Raw genomic sequence first — 15,064 nt, forward strand, 5'->3', positions numbered from 1 at the left:
TAATTTTATTTCATAAACTGCCTCCATATGTTACCTTGATAAAAATATCAATTTTAAAAATACTACATCTCACCTTTTTTGAAAACAAGAGTTAACTGTATGTTGATTTGACACTTTGCAGAACTTATGATACACAAACATTTAAACACAACAACAAAAACACTTTAATAAATGTGCATTTTATCTAGGTTTTCTAATTTCTTGAAATACGATTATTTATAGTATGCCCTTATAATTCTTTTCATTTCTGTGTGGTTGGTAGTGATATCCCTCGTGTTCCTGATTTGACCTGAGATTTTCTTCTTTTTTTTAATATGGGCATTTACAGCGATAAGATTCCCTCTAAGCACTACTTTAATTGAATCCCATTAATTTGGGTATATTTTGTCTCCATTTTTATTTATTTAAAATCTTTTCTAAGTTCTCTTGTATTATTTTGTTTGACTCATTGATTATTTAGGACTGTGTCATTGAATTTCCACAAATCCATGAATTTCAATGTGCACTTGAGAAGAATGATATTCTACTGTTGGGTCCAGTTGATTTTTAGTACTGTTTCACTCTTCTGTTTCCCTGTTGACCTTCTGCCTAGTTATCCTGTCCATTATTGAAAATGGATTAGTGAAGCCCCCAACTATTATTGTTTAATTGTCTATTTTTCCCTTCAGTTCTGTGACTTTTTGCTTCAAGGATATTGGGGCTTTTTTGTTAGATGCATATATGTTTACAATAGTTATTTATCTTTCTGATGAGTTGATCCTTTTATTTATAAAAGTATTATAAAATGTTCTTTGCCTCTAGGAAAAGTTTTTTCCTTACAGTTTCTTTTCTCTGATGTTAGTTTAAACATTCCAGCTTTCTTTTGATTACTGCTTATATGACATATTTTTTCATACTTTCATTTTTAATCAAGTTCTGTCTTTGAAGCTAAGGTGTGTATCTTATAGACAGTATACAGTTGGAACATTTTTTTTTATCCATTCCACCAATCTCTGACTTTTGATTGGAGTGTGTATTACATTTACATATAATGTAATTACTGATAAAGTAAGAATTACATCTGCCATTTTCCTGTTTGCTGTGTTTCTAATGTCTTCCCCCATTTTTCCCATTCCTTCATTGTTGCCTTCTGTATTTGACACATTTTTTAATATACTATTTTAATTTCCTTGTTGTTTTTTTTTTTTTTACTATGTTTTAGAATTGTTTTGTTAATGGTTGCCCTGGTGATTGTTAACAATCTAGTTTAGATTAATACCAACTTAATTTCATCAGAAAAACTTTGCTCCAGTATAGTTCTGTTTACTTCCCTTTACTTTGTGCTATTATTGTCATATAAATTACATTTTTATACATGGTAAACCCATCAACACAGTTTTAAAATTGTGTAGCTGTCTTTTAAATCATGTAGGAGAAGGCAAGAGTTACAATGAAACATAGTATCTCTACTGTGTTTTATATTTACCTATGTAGTTACTTTACCCCTGCTCTTGTTTCACTATGCAGAGCCCAACGTGGTGGGGAGGGAGGGGCTCAAACCCATGAACCACAAGATCATTACCTGAGCCAAAACCAAGAGTTGGACGCTTAACAGACTGAGCCACCCAGGTGCCACTCTTCCATTTTCCTTTTAATTTTTGTTTGTTGTTCAGCCTCTTGTTAGCCCCAAGGGTTAAACAGTTGCCACTGATTTCCGTCAACAGCACAATGCTTGGGGAGAAGATTGTTTGCACAGAAGTAGCTCTGAGTCATGAAATAAAATGCCCTGAAAATGGAATAATTTAATGAGGTGCCAGATAAGGCAAAATAGTGACAGTTTTCTGCAAGTGGACATTTCAGGGAATTCTAAACCTGTCCTAATCCTTATGTGCTAATAGGTTGGTAGTTTATACGGCTACCAGAGTTGTTAGGCTCTTGGTTTTCAAGGCTACTCTAGAACCTGAGAAGGAAATGAGATTAAGAGAAAAATGAGATAATCAAAGTTAATTTCCAAAGTTTTGAAAAAGACGATTTTGCCAGTTTCGCCAGTTTTGCATTGCTTTTGTACACAAGTTATTTTTGAAGGCCTTTACCATTCCAAATAATTGAGCTATGCTTTTTAAAAGACAAATACCATATGATTTCATTTATATGTGTAATCTAAAAAACAAAACAGATAAACAAACAAAAAGCAGAATCAGATCTATAAATACAGAGAACAAACTGATGGTTGCCAGAAGGGAGGGGGTGGGGGGAAAAGGAAATGGGTGAAGGAGAGTGGGAAATACAGGCTTCCCATTATGGAATAGGTCATTGGAATAAACAGTACCTTAGATATTGATACATGGAGCTATCTCAGTTTGTTGTTGTTGTTGTTTGGTATTCCACAGATGCATAGTTCATTATTTGAACATTTTTTTTGGTAACAAATATTTGGTTTGATCTACTGTTTTGTTATTTCTAACAAAGATGGGATGAACATTATTGCATGGGTATCTTTTTGACTGTGTGTCAGATAAATTCCTACCTATGAAATGTAAAGTGTGTTTTTAAATTTTGATGGATGTTGCAAAATTGCCTCTGCAATGACATTTCATCAGTTTATACTTCTGTTTATGGTAAAAAGAGAATGTGGTTTCTCCTTACTCTTGCCACATCGTATTATCAAGTATATTTTGCCAATTTCAAAGATGAAAAATATCTCTTTATTTTAATTTTCTTCTTTCCTAATACCTTTGCATCTATTTGTAAATATTCTTCCTTCACTTACCACACACACCACACCTGAGTGCTTCTTTTCATATCCTTCACTCATTTTTTTAATTGAGTTTTGATTTGTAATGGCTCTTTGTGAGTTAGGGTAATTAGACTTTTGGTCTGTTTTATATATCACAAATATTCTTTCCTCTAGCTGATTATTTGTTATTTGGCATAGCTTATAGTATTTTTTTCTTTGTTAATTTTTTTTTAAGAAGTCAGATTTTCCAGTCTTCTTCCTGTCTTTATGTCTTGCTTAGAAGGGCATTTGCTTCTTCTCAGTTTATAAAAATTCATCTCTTATTTCTTCCAGGAACTTACTGTTCCATTTATATATTTATTTATTTGGCTGGTTTGTTTTCATGAGTGCTAACCAGTTGTCTCTGTATCATTCCCCTCTGATATAAAATGCCACTCTTGTTAGGTACTAAATTCCTTTATGTAGGGAGAATATTTCTGGACTCTTTATTCTTTTCCATTGATTTCTGTGCCAATTTGTCCCTTCTCTTGTGCCAAAATTTTAATGTGTATTTTTCCATACGACCTTTAGAATCAGCTTGTCTTGTTCTGTTTCCCTGTTGAGGAAAAATTTCTGTTGTTACTTTTGTTGAGATTACATTAAAACAGCAATCTCGATTTTTGTATAAATGTCAGAATCATGTGGAAAGGTTGTTAAAATATAGTGTGCTGAGTTTCTGATGCACTAAGTCTGAGTTGGAACTTTAGAATTCGCATATCTAAACAATTCAAATGGTGATGGTGCTGCACATCAGGGGCACCCTGCTTTTGGAACGACTCCAGTAAATATGTACTAATATTGAGACATCCATCCAGTATTCATTCTGATGACAAGGTATGCCATTCCATTTATGTTCTGTTTTCTCAGAGTTTCAATGTTTTCTTTATATTGATAATACTTGTGTTTTAAATTCATTCCTATGCATTGTAATACAGTCTAGTTTATAATTATTACTTAGTATCAGAGACACAACCCCCTTATTTTGCAATTTGTGAATCACTATTTTAAATATTTATGGTTAGCAAGCCTTGTTCAACTTATTGCAATGGAAGTAGGTGTTAATATTAAGTTACCCTCTGGGAAATTGGAACAAATGTTGGGGAAAGCAAGGAAGGTGAGCTTTGATAAGCAGATGTTACTTAAATTTTTCCACTCATGGCTTTAAAATGTTTCCTTCATGTTTCCTTCATTCTACTGCTGGAAAAATTAGTTGGCATAATCAGCTCTTCTAAAGTATAGTAAAACCTCTGAAAAGTGTAGGCCTCACTCAACACATAAGGTGAATTACTAATATTTCGATGTGTTTCATTTATATAGCTAGAGTTTGGGTTGTATATGTAAATTTAGAGGCCAAAGGACATTCCCAGGAAGGATGAAAGTCTTTGTAAATTTCAAAGGCAAAGGATGAAGGAATAGATGAAGACTAACAAAAAAGATACTCTTACAGAATGTAAGTGTCTTTCAGGACCATCGCAGTATTCTACTATGTCTTATTGCCTAGACTGAAGATATCTGAAGATTATTTTTAAGATCTGCAAGATAAGTTCAGTCGAAATGTTCCTGCAAGATAGTATAATCCAAATTAGTATTTCCCACTCAGCCTAGTATTTTTTCCCTTCTCCTTCTATTGGTAAAACAAAACAAAACAAAACAAAACAAAACAAAAAACATGTTCTCCATCCTGTTCTTCAGTAATAGGAACATATTTTAGGGTATATGAGGATTTTCTTACTTACTGTAGTAGGCAGAATACTATCTCCATAGAGATGTTCATATTCTAATCTCCAGAACCTATGATATGTTACCTTAGGAGGCAAAGGGGAATTAAGGTTGCAGATGGAGTTAAAGTTGCTAATCAGCTAACCTTGAAAGAGGGCAATTATCCTGGATTATCCAGGTGGGCCTCCTATAAACACAAGAGTTCTTAAACATGGAAGAGGCGGGCAAGAGAGGCGGTAAGAACGATTTCATGTGAGAAGGACTCTTCCTGCTCTTGTGGGCTTTGAAAATGGAGGAAAGGAACCACAATCCAAGAAATATTGGCTGCCTCTAGAAACTGGAAAAGGCATGGTAGCTGATTCTCCCTAAGAACCCACAGAAAGGAATACAGCTATGTTCAGCCTTCACCCAGTGAGACCTATACAAGGTCATTGACTAGAACAACAAGGTAGTAAAAAGCATTGTTTAAAATCATAAGTTTGTGGTAATTTGTCTTGGTAGCAAATAGGAAATTAATGCAATTATTAAACTATTAGAACAGAGCACTCAAATCCTGATGCTTTGTTGTGTTAGTAAACATTAACAGGCAGGTAAAATGCTTAATATGCTACAAGCTTCTTTTCTTTTTTTTCTTAAATTTTTAGAGTTTGTTCATACATCAAAAGGTTAACATTTTTTTCAATTAACATCAAAATTTTTGGAAGTCTTATATCTCAGAGTTCATTTAGGGGAATACTTATCTGGAAATCTGGTCTATCTGCAAAATGACTAAGGACCTCATTGGTATATCAGCCTGGAAAACAGCTGAGTCAGAATTAAGATTGAGAGCTTTGGAGTTGGACTCTCAGAGACCTAAAACCTCTGCTGGGACTGGCTGTGTGACATTGGATACGTTATTTAACCTCTCTATGCCTCTTTTTTCTTCTAATATAACTTAAATCATAAGGTTATGGTGACGATTACCTGAGATATGTATAGTGCTTAGCATGGTTCTGGCCCACAGGCAGAAAAATTATAAAGTGAAGACACAGAATTTCAAAAAACAACAACAACAAAAAATCATTGTGGTGCCTTTCATCATAAAAGGAAAAAATTTAAACAACTCAAGAGTTCCCAAAGGCATAAATATAAGCAATTGATATTCCTAATAGCATTCTTAAATTATCAAGTATAAGATTGTTTGGGTTTTTTAAATTCTTTTAAAGATCTTTAAAATATGTGAGTATTGGTGCTGAAGGTGGCAAGCCTTTTTATACCTGGAAAATTAATTTATGTGGAATTTAAATCGAGAGTGTCAAATGAGCAAAACATTTATCAAGTGTATTTCTATTATGTATTATGATTCAAACCTTAGCTCCTCCACTTTTTTTTTCATCTATACAGCCATGAACCACTTCACCTTTCGCCAGTTTCTCCTATAAAATTTAGGTAAATAGAATAGCTACCTGGTTGGGAGGATTAGAGACGGTGTATTTGAAGCCCCAACCATCTTGCATAGCACACGAGTGCTCAATAAGTGCTGGTTATTCTTGATTGTTACTTTGTGCTCTTGTAAACCTGCATTGGCTAAAAGCAGCGATGACCTAATTATGAGATACTATGAGTCCTTCTCTTCCTTTATTTTAGTTTCTAATCCACCTGATACTTCTACTGAACTTCTTAAAATTCTCTCCTTTCTCCTTTTCTGGTGTTCTTCCTACCCTTTGGTTATTTTTTGTTTCCCAGACTTTTTTGCTTACCCTTCCTCCTTTGCCCAATCCTTAAACATTGGTGTTTCCCAATGTCTATAGATTTTTAAAATTTTCTTTCTCCTCTGCACGTTGTTTCTGAGTGTCATACGCTTCTTGCACCAGCTGAAAGCTTTTCCCTGAGCACCAATTGTAAGTCTCAGAGACCTCTTCTAATTGAGCATTATCCAAAAGTGAACACAGTCATCTTCTACATACTTTTTTTCCCACTCTGTTACCCATGTTGGCAATACTGTTCATTCGTTTGTTCAGTCGTTAATTATTTAGACATTTATTGAATGCCTACTATGTTCTAAGCCCTGAGGGTACAGTAGTGAAGTAAACAAATGAACAAATCTTTACACCTCAGGGACCGTATTTGTAGTGGATGAGACAAAGCAAATAAATGCATTGTGTATCTGATATAAATTCTGTGGGGCAAAATAAAGCAGGAAAGAAAACTAAGGAGGACCAAGATGTGGATAAATGTTACAGTTCTGAGTGGAATGCTTAGGAAGTCATCATTAAAAGGTATCATTTGAGCAAAGACCTGAAAAGGTGAGGGAGCAAGTTATGTGGATATTTGGGGGAAGATTCCTCTAGGATGAGGAAGCAGCAGCTGCACATGGTGTGTGTGTCTGGCATTTTGGGGAAACGATGAGATAGCCATCATGCCTGGCTTGTGGGAGAGAGCAGTAAGAGAAGGGTCAAAGAGTTTATAGGGACCATGATTGTCCTGTCTACCCATTTTGTTAAAAATTGGTAACAATCCTTCAGTACTTACTGTGTCATTTTCCTTTTTTTTCTTCCTCTTACCTCTAGTAAGTCACCAAGTTTTATTGATTCCAACTCCTATATTACTGTCCTGTCTGTCCTCTTCATCCTCCCTGCCTTTGCCTCAGTTCAGGCCTTTCTCATTGGTCACCCTACTGATTGGCTGCTAACTGCACACTTCATATTCAGCACCCATTCAAGAGCTTTTTTTTTTTTTAACAACTTCTAGTTTTAAGCCCAGCACTAGGTATTGTGAATATAAGGCCATCAAGCTTGCCCTTAAAAAATTCATGGTAACTGGAGAGAATCATACAGGCAGTTAGTAACATGACAGTGAAATAACTGCTTTGAGAAGGGAGTACAAGCAGTCTTAGTCACAGTAGATACGTAGCTCCAATTTATGAGGGTTAGTGCAAGCTTTTGAACAGAATTTACCTTCCTGTTAAGATCTAAAAGATAATTGGAGCAGTTAAATCCTCCTAGAGGTGATGGCATTTTCAGGGGTCATGTTAAATATGACAGGAAAATGTTGAGTGGAATCATTTCAAAACATACAATGTCTTATACAAGATCTTTGAGAAGAATAAGCAGAAAGAATTTGTAGGTTTTTTGTTGGAAGTTATGATTAGAGATACTCTTTTGTCTAAGCTTCTTCGTATTGGATTTCGAACCTCAGTCTACCATAATTTATTCTTCTTCATATCAGTTCTTTAAGAATTACAAAGGAACTGTTGCCCTCTCTTTCTCTCGTCTCTTAGCTTGCATGGCATTTTATTTGTACTTCTGTTGTTATGGTGATTCGTGTGTGATTTTATATCCCCAACTGCTTGTTCTCCTTCAAATGTTCAGATGCATCTAAAACCTGTCTTGAGCACAGTAGGGTTTCAAAATGTTATTGTATTGATTTAAGAGAGAAGACCTGGTTATCTTCTTTAATGTTAGTTTAATGGAGGAACTATGATGTTATAATGCTAACAATATGGAAGTCTAAATAACAAACAAATCCAATTATATATGCAGAGATACCTACATTAGAGTTAATAGGGGCACCTGGGTGGCTCAGTCAGTTAAGCATCTGACTTCGGCTCAGGTCATGATCTCATGGCGAGTTTGAGCCCCACGTTGAGCTCTGTGCTGACAGCTAAGAGCCTGGATCCTGTTTGCGATTCTGTGTCTCCCTCTTTCTCTGCCCCTCCCTCGCTTGTGCTCTCTCTCAAAAAAAAAAAAAAAAAAAAAAAAATTAAACAAAAAGAATTAATAAATCATTTACAGCTTCAAGAGCTAGGTTTTATTAACAAAACAAGAAATGCTTTAGATAGGTAAGCATTTGTTATTTCCTCAGAGATAGACTTGAGTCATACTATTTAAATCTCAGTATTAACCTAGTAGTATCCTTTTATTCCCATACTCTATTTGGAGAAGTAAGCAATATCATTTCTAATCTCTATCCTTGAAGCAAGAAAGAGGGAGGAAAGAATGGAAGGTAGATAAGCAGGTGAGCAGAGAAGAGAATTTAAAACGTGTATCATGTGTAATTTTGTCTCCTCACAAGATCCTACAGTGGAAGGCTTGGAAGCAGAGGACCTGGAGAGGTTCTTAGTAAACCACAGAGCACCAAGCCTACTCAGAAAACCAAAGTATGGTCTCATCAGAATACCGTGCGAATAGGACTGAGCTGGAGTGAGGTTAAACTTTCTTTTCACTTTTCCCCACTGTGTCAGTCCTTTCATAAGCATGTGAATCTAAATATTGACAGACACACTTGACAACCTTACCTTTTAGCCAAGTTGAGGTGTGTGTCAGCATTCTTCACAGTAATGAATAATTTGTTATGTCATAAGATCCAAAAGCATTTATAGACTAAAGGCCAAGCTTGTAAACCTTATATTGTACCCTATTTTTGTGCTATGTTAAATGAATACACTCTCCTTTTTCCCAGGTGGGAATTGTGGTTTGATTTCTAATTAATATTTAGTTGAAAGGATATGTTCAAATTGCATTTTACAGGTGTTATTTTGGAAAGTTTGACTTTTTCACGATTTCTTCCTTCCATTTTTCGTATATAATATGTAATATATCTTCCAATTTCCATAATATATAGTATGATCAAAATTAGGTATTATATTACTGTAGTTTATTGAGTGCATTTGATCTGATTTGAATTAAAATCTGTTAGGAAATGAATGTTAGAATGTAGAAACATCCATGTAGATGTTCTTGGTCATTGCACTAGTTCTCCCTTAGAATTTTGGCATTACTCCATTAAATAGGAAATTACTGAAACCCTCACCCCCAGCCGATTCTTTATTTTGGTAATTTACTGTTTTAGAATTGGGTATACATTTCTGTCTTCAAAAGGAACTAATAAATAGAACTAGATTCCTAGGGCATCATTCCCAGAGATCACATTATCCTAGTCACCTGGAAAAGAGGCCTTATCTGATTTTAGATTATTGTTGACAGCTATATCACTGGAAATGAAAGAAACCCCTAGAAAAGAGAATTCCAGAGGGAATTTACACCTTATAACATTGCTGAGCCTCCCATGCAGTTTCTATTTTGGTGATGATATTTTGAAAAAAGTCTTATGTGTTACGTTGCTGTGCCATCATGATGATATGTAAAACATTCATTTCCTACAACTCTTTCTTAAACTATATCCAAATCATAATTTTTCTTTGTCTCAATTTCCTCACATATACCCACTTTAATACGTGGCACTGGTATTTATAAGCTACCTCAATCACTTTGTAATAAACAGAGACAGATAAATAAGTAATCATTTTACAATATGATAAGTCTTCCTTTCAACACAACTGTAAGCCATTATCAGAGATAAAACAGAGCAGTGTGGAAAGATGGAGTAAAGCACTAGACAGGTTCAGGTTCTAGCTCTGCAGTTTTCCAATCAACAGCCAGAGCTTTGACCTCTCTTACTCTCTCAGTTCTCTCATCTACTAAATGAGGATGATAACACCTATACCCTAAGATTTTGGTGGTGATTAAATCACCTTTTATTTGGGAAAGTATGTGACATAAACCAGAAACTTAGTTAAATGTTAATTGGATCCAGGTCAGATTTTCACTAGTTGAGAAAAGAAATTTTATTTTGTCCTTTTGAAACCTGTAATCCCTGTGGTCAAATTGTTATAGATTTTCCCCGTCACTAGGAATATGAGTCTAGGTATTGTGGATTCAGAGCATCTGATTTGTGAAGGCATAACAAATGCTGTCTTTGTACTGTGCTAATGCTGTATTCCTCTGGAGAGGGAGGCTTATTCCTTGAGCCTCCATGTTGCCTCTATGCCAGTAGACACCATCCATGGCAAAAGGAGGACATTCTCCCAGCCTCCAAAGCAGGAACAAAACACATTTTGTTACAAAAGCTGTGCTAGATATTGGATTAATTTATTGTGGTTTCCCCACTCCCCCCAAAAGCTATTTTATTCTTAACATAAGCAGTTGTCTGTTTTTAAGAATGCAAGTATATTCACTATATTCTTTATTGAAAATGGGTCTTTTTCCTACCCTATGACCCAGCAGTAGCACTGCTAGGAATTTACCCAAGGGATACAGGAGTACTGATGCATAGGGGCACTTGTACCCCAATGTTTATAGCAGCACTCTCAACAATAGCCAAATTATGGAAAGAGCCTACATGTCCATCAAGTGGTGAATGGATAAAGAAATTGTGGTTTATATACACAATGGAGTACTATGTGGCAATGAGAAAGAATGAAATATGGCCCTTTGTAGCCACGGGGATGGAACTGGAGAGTGTGATGCTAAGTGAAATAAGCCATACAAAGACAGATACCATATGTTTTCACTCTTATGTGGATCCTGAGAAACTTAACAGAAACCCATGGGGGAGGGGAAGGAAAAAAAAAAGAGGTTAGAGTGGGAGAGAGCCAAAGCATAAGAGATTCTTAAAAACTGAGAACAAACTGAGGGTTGATGGGGGGTGGGAGGGAGGGGAGGGTGGGGGATGGGTATTGAGGAGGGCACCTTATGGAAACCAATTTGACAATAAATTTCATATATTGAAAAAAAAAAGAAAATGGGCCTTTTTGTCATGTGGATCTAGACTAGTTTGTGATCTTCTCCCTGTCAGTCTTTATTCTGAGCCAAATTTTTGAAGACTATAATTTTCTTCAACCTATTCCATGTCCACACAAAAACTTCTGTACCCAGAGGACTTGTTAATGAAGTAGTGTGACATTGTTGCTTAAAACTTTGTATAGATTGATGGAGAGCCATAGAAATGCTTTTCTCATATTATTTACACGTAGTTTTGGGGAGAAGTGAAAAACAAAAACAGGAGAAGGGAAAGAGTTGGATTAGAATGCTGGGTAATTTTTTAAAAGATTTGTGTTCATTTCCCCTCTTTTCCACGATTTGCTTGATTTTAGAAGGTATGACTTTCAGAAAATAGCTCTATCTTTGAGACTGATGAATTGTAAATTTTAAAAATTAGAATATTTCAGATATATTTCATATTAATGAAATTGATAAGAATAGTCTAAGTCATAGTTCTTAATATATACCCATAATACAAACATCTTTTCTTGACTATTTTCTTAAGAAAATGAATTAAAAGTAGAGATACACAGATTTGAAATATGTTCATATTGGGAGGTGGTGCAATGCTAATAATACTTCCCACAAATATTATTTATGTGAAAATGTGTTGTGGAACTCAAGTAAAAAGCTCTAAAAATTGAAAAAAAAAACCTGTTAATAATTATTCAAAATTATTTGTGTAAAAGAAATCTAAGAAGAAATGATGAGACTTGGATCCTAGCCCTTTTATCACTATGACCTTAGGCAAGTCAACCTTTTAGCTCTCTTTCCTCTTCTTGAAAATGAAGGCAAAGTCTGGGGGATTGCTAAGGTTCCTTCCAGCTGTAAAAATCTATTATTGTTATTACAATTTGATAGGATAAGAAATTAGGCATGCTGTACATAAAATAATTGTTTTACTCAAGAGTTATTAATAGTATAGAATTTTATATTGCAAATTGATCTATTTAGACATATAAAAATTTGAGAGGTACCTGGGTGGCTTAGTCGGTTAAGTGTCGACTTTGGCTTAGGTCATGATCTCACAGTTTGTGAGTTCGAGCCCTGTGTCTGGCTCTGTGCTTCCTAAATGTTTACTACTTTATGCACTATATTTCTTTACCAGACTTACTCTTTCTGAGACAGAAAATATTCTCCTTAGGTGACTCTCTTCCTCTTCTTATTTCCTGTTAGCTCTCTCCCCCGCCCACCCCAAGCACCTTCCCTATGTGTACACACTGAAAGTAAGTCTGACAACCACACAACCCACAAATTGCAGAGATGCCCTGACAAATTCCAGGCACTACTCTCTGCAGTAGAAATAGGCCAATGCTTGGCAACTATCTAGTGAAAATATAATTCAGAGGAAATAAATGCATGCATAATTGTCCCAAATAGTATGTATGGTTTATAGCCTGCACAGTTTAGGGGGGAAATGTCATTTTTTCACTTTCACACACACACACACACACGCACGCACACACACTTGTTTTCCACCTTTTTTTCCTCTATTCTCTGCAAAAAAATAATCGCAACTACAAATCCATTTTACAGCTATAAATATTAGTCTTGGGGACAGATATATAGTTTACATACACTTAGCTTTTTCACTATGTTTAGCTTTTAAAAGATCATTACTCTTGAATAAACCCACCTTAGTGGGAAGTATGTGACCAAAGATGCCCTTATCTGGCCCACAGGACTCAACACTTAGCCATCTAGTCTGTTGTAGCTATCTAGTGGCTGCAAGCACTAATCCAGCTTGCAGAGTCAAGATCCAGAAATAAGAATCCATCAGCTTGGCATCCCATTGACCAAAGGAGCTCTGGAATTATGGTGAAGCTGGGACCTAGACCTGAACCCTTCTAGTTGGCACCTATCACCTGACCTTGAGAAACATAAATGCCATGCATGTACACTCTAAGAACAGATTGTAAGATTCAAGTCAGACAAATACTGAGAGGAACCAAGAAAGGCTTTAAAGATGAGAAAGAATTCAAAATTGAGTACAAAAAAATTGTACTTGGGTTGAGTTTAATCCATAGTTCATTTTTTTTTTGTAACATGTGCCTTCAAGTTGCAATAGGAATATACACATTTTACTTAGATGATGATTCATATCTTTTGTTCTGATGGGTGTTTGTCCTTGCTCTGGTTTGGAACATTATGGGGATCTATAAGGAGGATTTCTTTAAAAAAAAAAAAATGTAGTTTATTTATTCTCTCATGAAAAAAAACTGCACAATCACCACAGTTAAAGTCACCGTACACTCTTTACTCATGTTGTCCAATTTCCAGCTCACTTGTTGCTGGCACCAGTATTGGCTTTCAATCTCCTTGACCTTTTTCATTCTGTTCTTGCGTTCCTTTTGCTGTTTTCTTGACATCTTTGTCTTCTCACACAGGCCATGTCTTGCAAGTCTATGTTTGGGTTCATTTTTCTTTGCATAATCTAAGAAATCATAAATCATGCCAAAGCCAGTTGTCTTGCCACCACCAAAATGGGTTCTGAATCCAAATACAAAGATGACCTCTGGTGTGGTCTTAAATTTTCGCTAGCTTTTCCCAAAATGTTGTCTTAGGTATGGCTGCCTTTCTAGGGTGAAGAACATCACTGACCACTTGTTTTTGCTGAAGTAGTTGTTTGGTCATGAACTTCCTGGTCCATATAGTTACTGTGTCGTTCATGATGGCAGCCGAGCTTTAAGCAGCTGGGAAGGAAGAGATTATTTCCTGAAAAAGTTAAATCACAGGCTGATATTATTCCTTGAGCTTATATATGTTTCCTAGTGTATAGTCCCATGCTCTTGCTTTGTTAGCATTTTATAAGAAGTTATACACTCTCAGTAGTAATACTTAAATATTATTAGCATACCTTATACTTACAGGTAAAACTGGTTTACCAAAATTTTACCAACATTCAGAGCTAAATTTACTTTGTCAGAATGATCACTGTGGTGTTTGGGGGGGTGTCTAATAGATTTGTTGTTGTAATAGTTAATGTGGTACTGTTTTCATACACCCTTGTAGCCCCTTACCATTTTGTGCACATCAGCCTTCCAAAGGCCAGCACCTCCATCTAAGCCATAGGACTGCCTCTGACCTGCTAGAAACCACTGGGATTAGACTGTAAACAATGACTAACAGGTTTCAGCTTCCTTGGCCCTGGCTTAGACAATCCTGAGACCTGTATCTTATACCATTTGCCAGTTTCCCCCAGAAGATGAAGTTTCAGTTGGCTTCTGTGATAGCTAGCCTAATAGTGTACCCTATATTAGCTGCTTGCCCTTCTCTTATCACCTTCCCCATTTCCCTGCCATTTCTTCTGAACCTCCCAAATGAAAAAAAAAAAATGTATACTCAGTTTTATTCTCAGAGACTGCTTCCTTAGAAACCCCACTAAGACAACTACCTAATAAACCCAAAGATAAGAATCCTTCCCATTTAGGCTGGTATTATTTATTTTATACTGTTAATGATACGTTGTTTAGAGTAAATGGGCAGTTATAAAGATGATCTATTTGAATTTGAGACTGAAAATATATAGTATGATAGATTCCTTTTAATTTTTTTGTGACTCCAAGTGGATAAAGTTATTTACTAGCCATCAAATACGAGTAAAACTTAACAAAGTTTTGTGAGTTAAAGGATCTCACACAGTCACCCTTACATTGAGACTCTACACATAATTTTAAAATACTGAAGTCAATATATATAGTAAAGTTTAAAAATGGAAGTAAGGAAAAAATGCTTTTTAACCAAAAAAATTGAATATAATTCTAACAAAAAATTCTGTGAGATCTACAGTTGAAACTAAAACAAATCTTAATACCCTTAAAATGCTTAAATATAAATATTTAGGGATGCCTAAAATGCTAAAGAATTTAAAATAGCAAAGTAATAAGATTCTAGGATATTGAATAGTAGTTTTTGGAGCATTTGATATACCAAATAAATAAAATACTTGACAGTCACCTTGATACTAAAAGTAAAATGTAACAAAAAGCTCTAATGAAAATATTACAAA

The 15,064-nt window shown here is 35.3% G+C and overlaps 1 pseudogene; it reads right to left on the reverse strand.

The window, feature by feature from the left end:
• Positions 1–13,073: 13,073 nt before the first annotated feature.
• On the reverse strand, positions 13,074–14,708 carry LOC122226102 (annotated as a pseudogene).
• Positions 14,709–15,064: the final 356 nt, after the last annotated feature.

The sequence above is a fragment of the Panthera leo genome, chromosome C1 (assembly GCF_018350215.1).
Source record: "Panthera leo isolate Ple1 chromosome C1, P.leo_Ple1_pat1.1, whole genome shotgun sequence".
In the NCBI taxonomy this organism is placed as follows: domain Eukaryota; kingdom Metazoa; phylum Chordata; class Mammalia; order Carnivora; family Felidae; genus Panthera; species Panthera leo.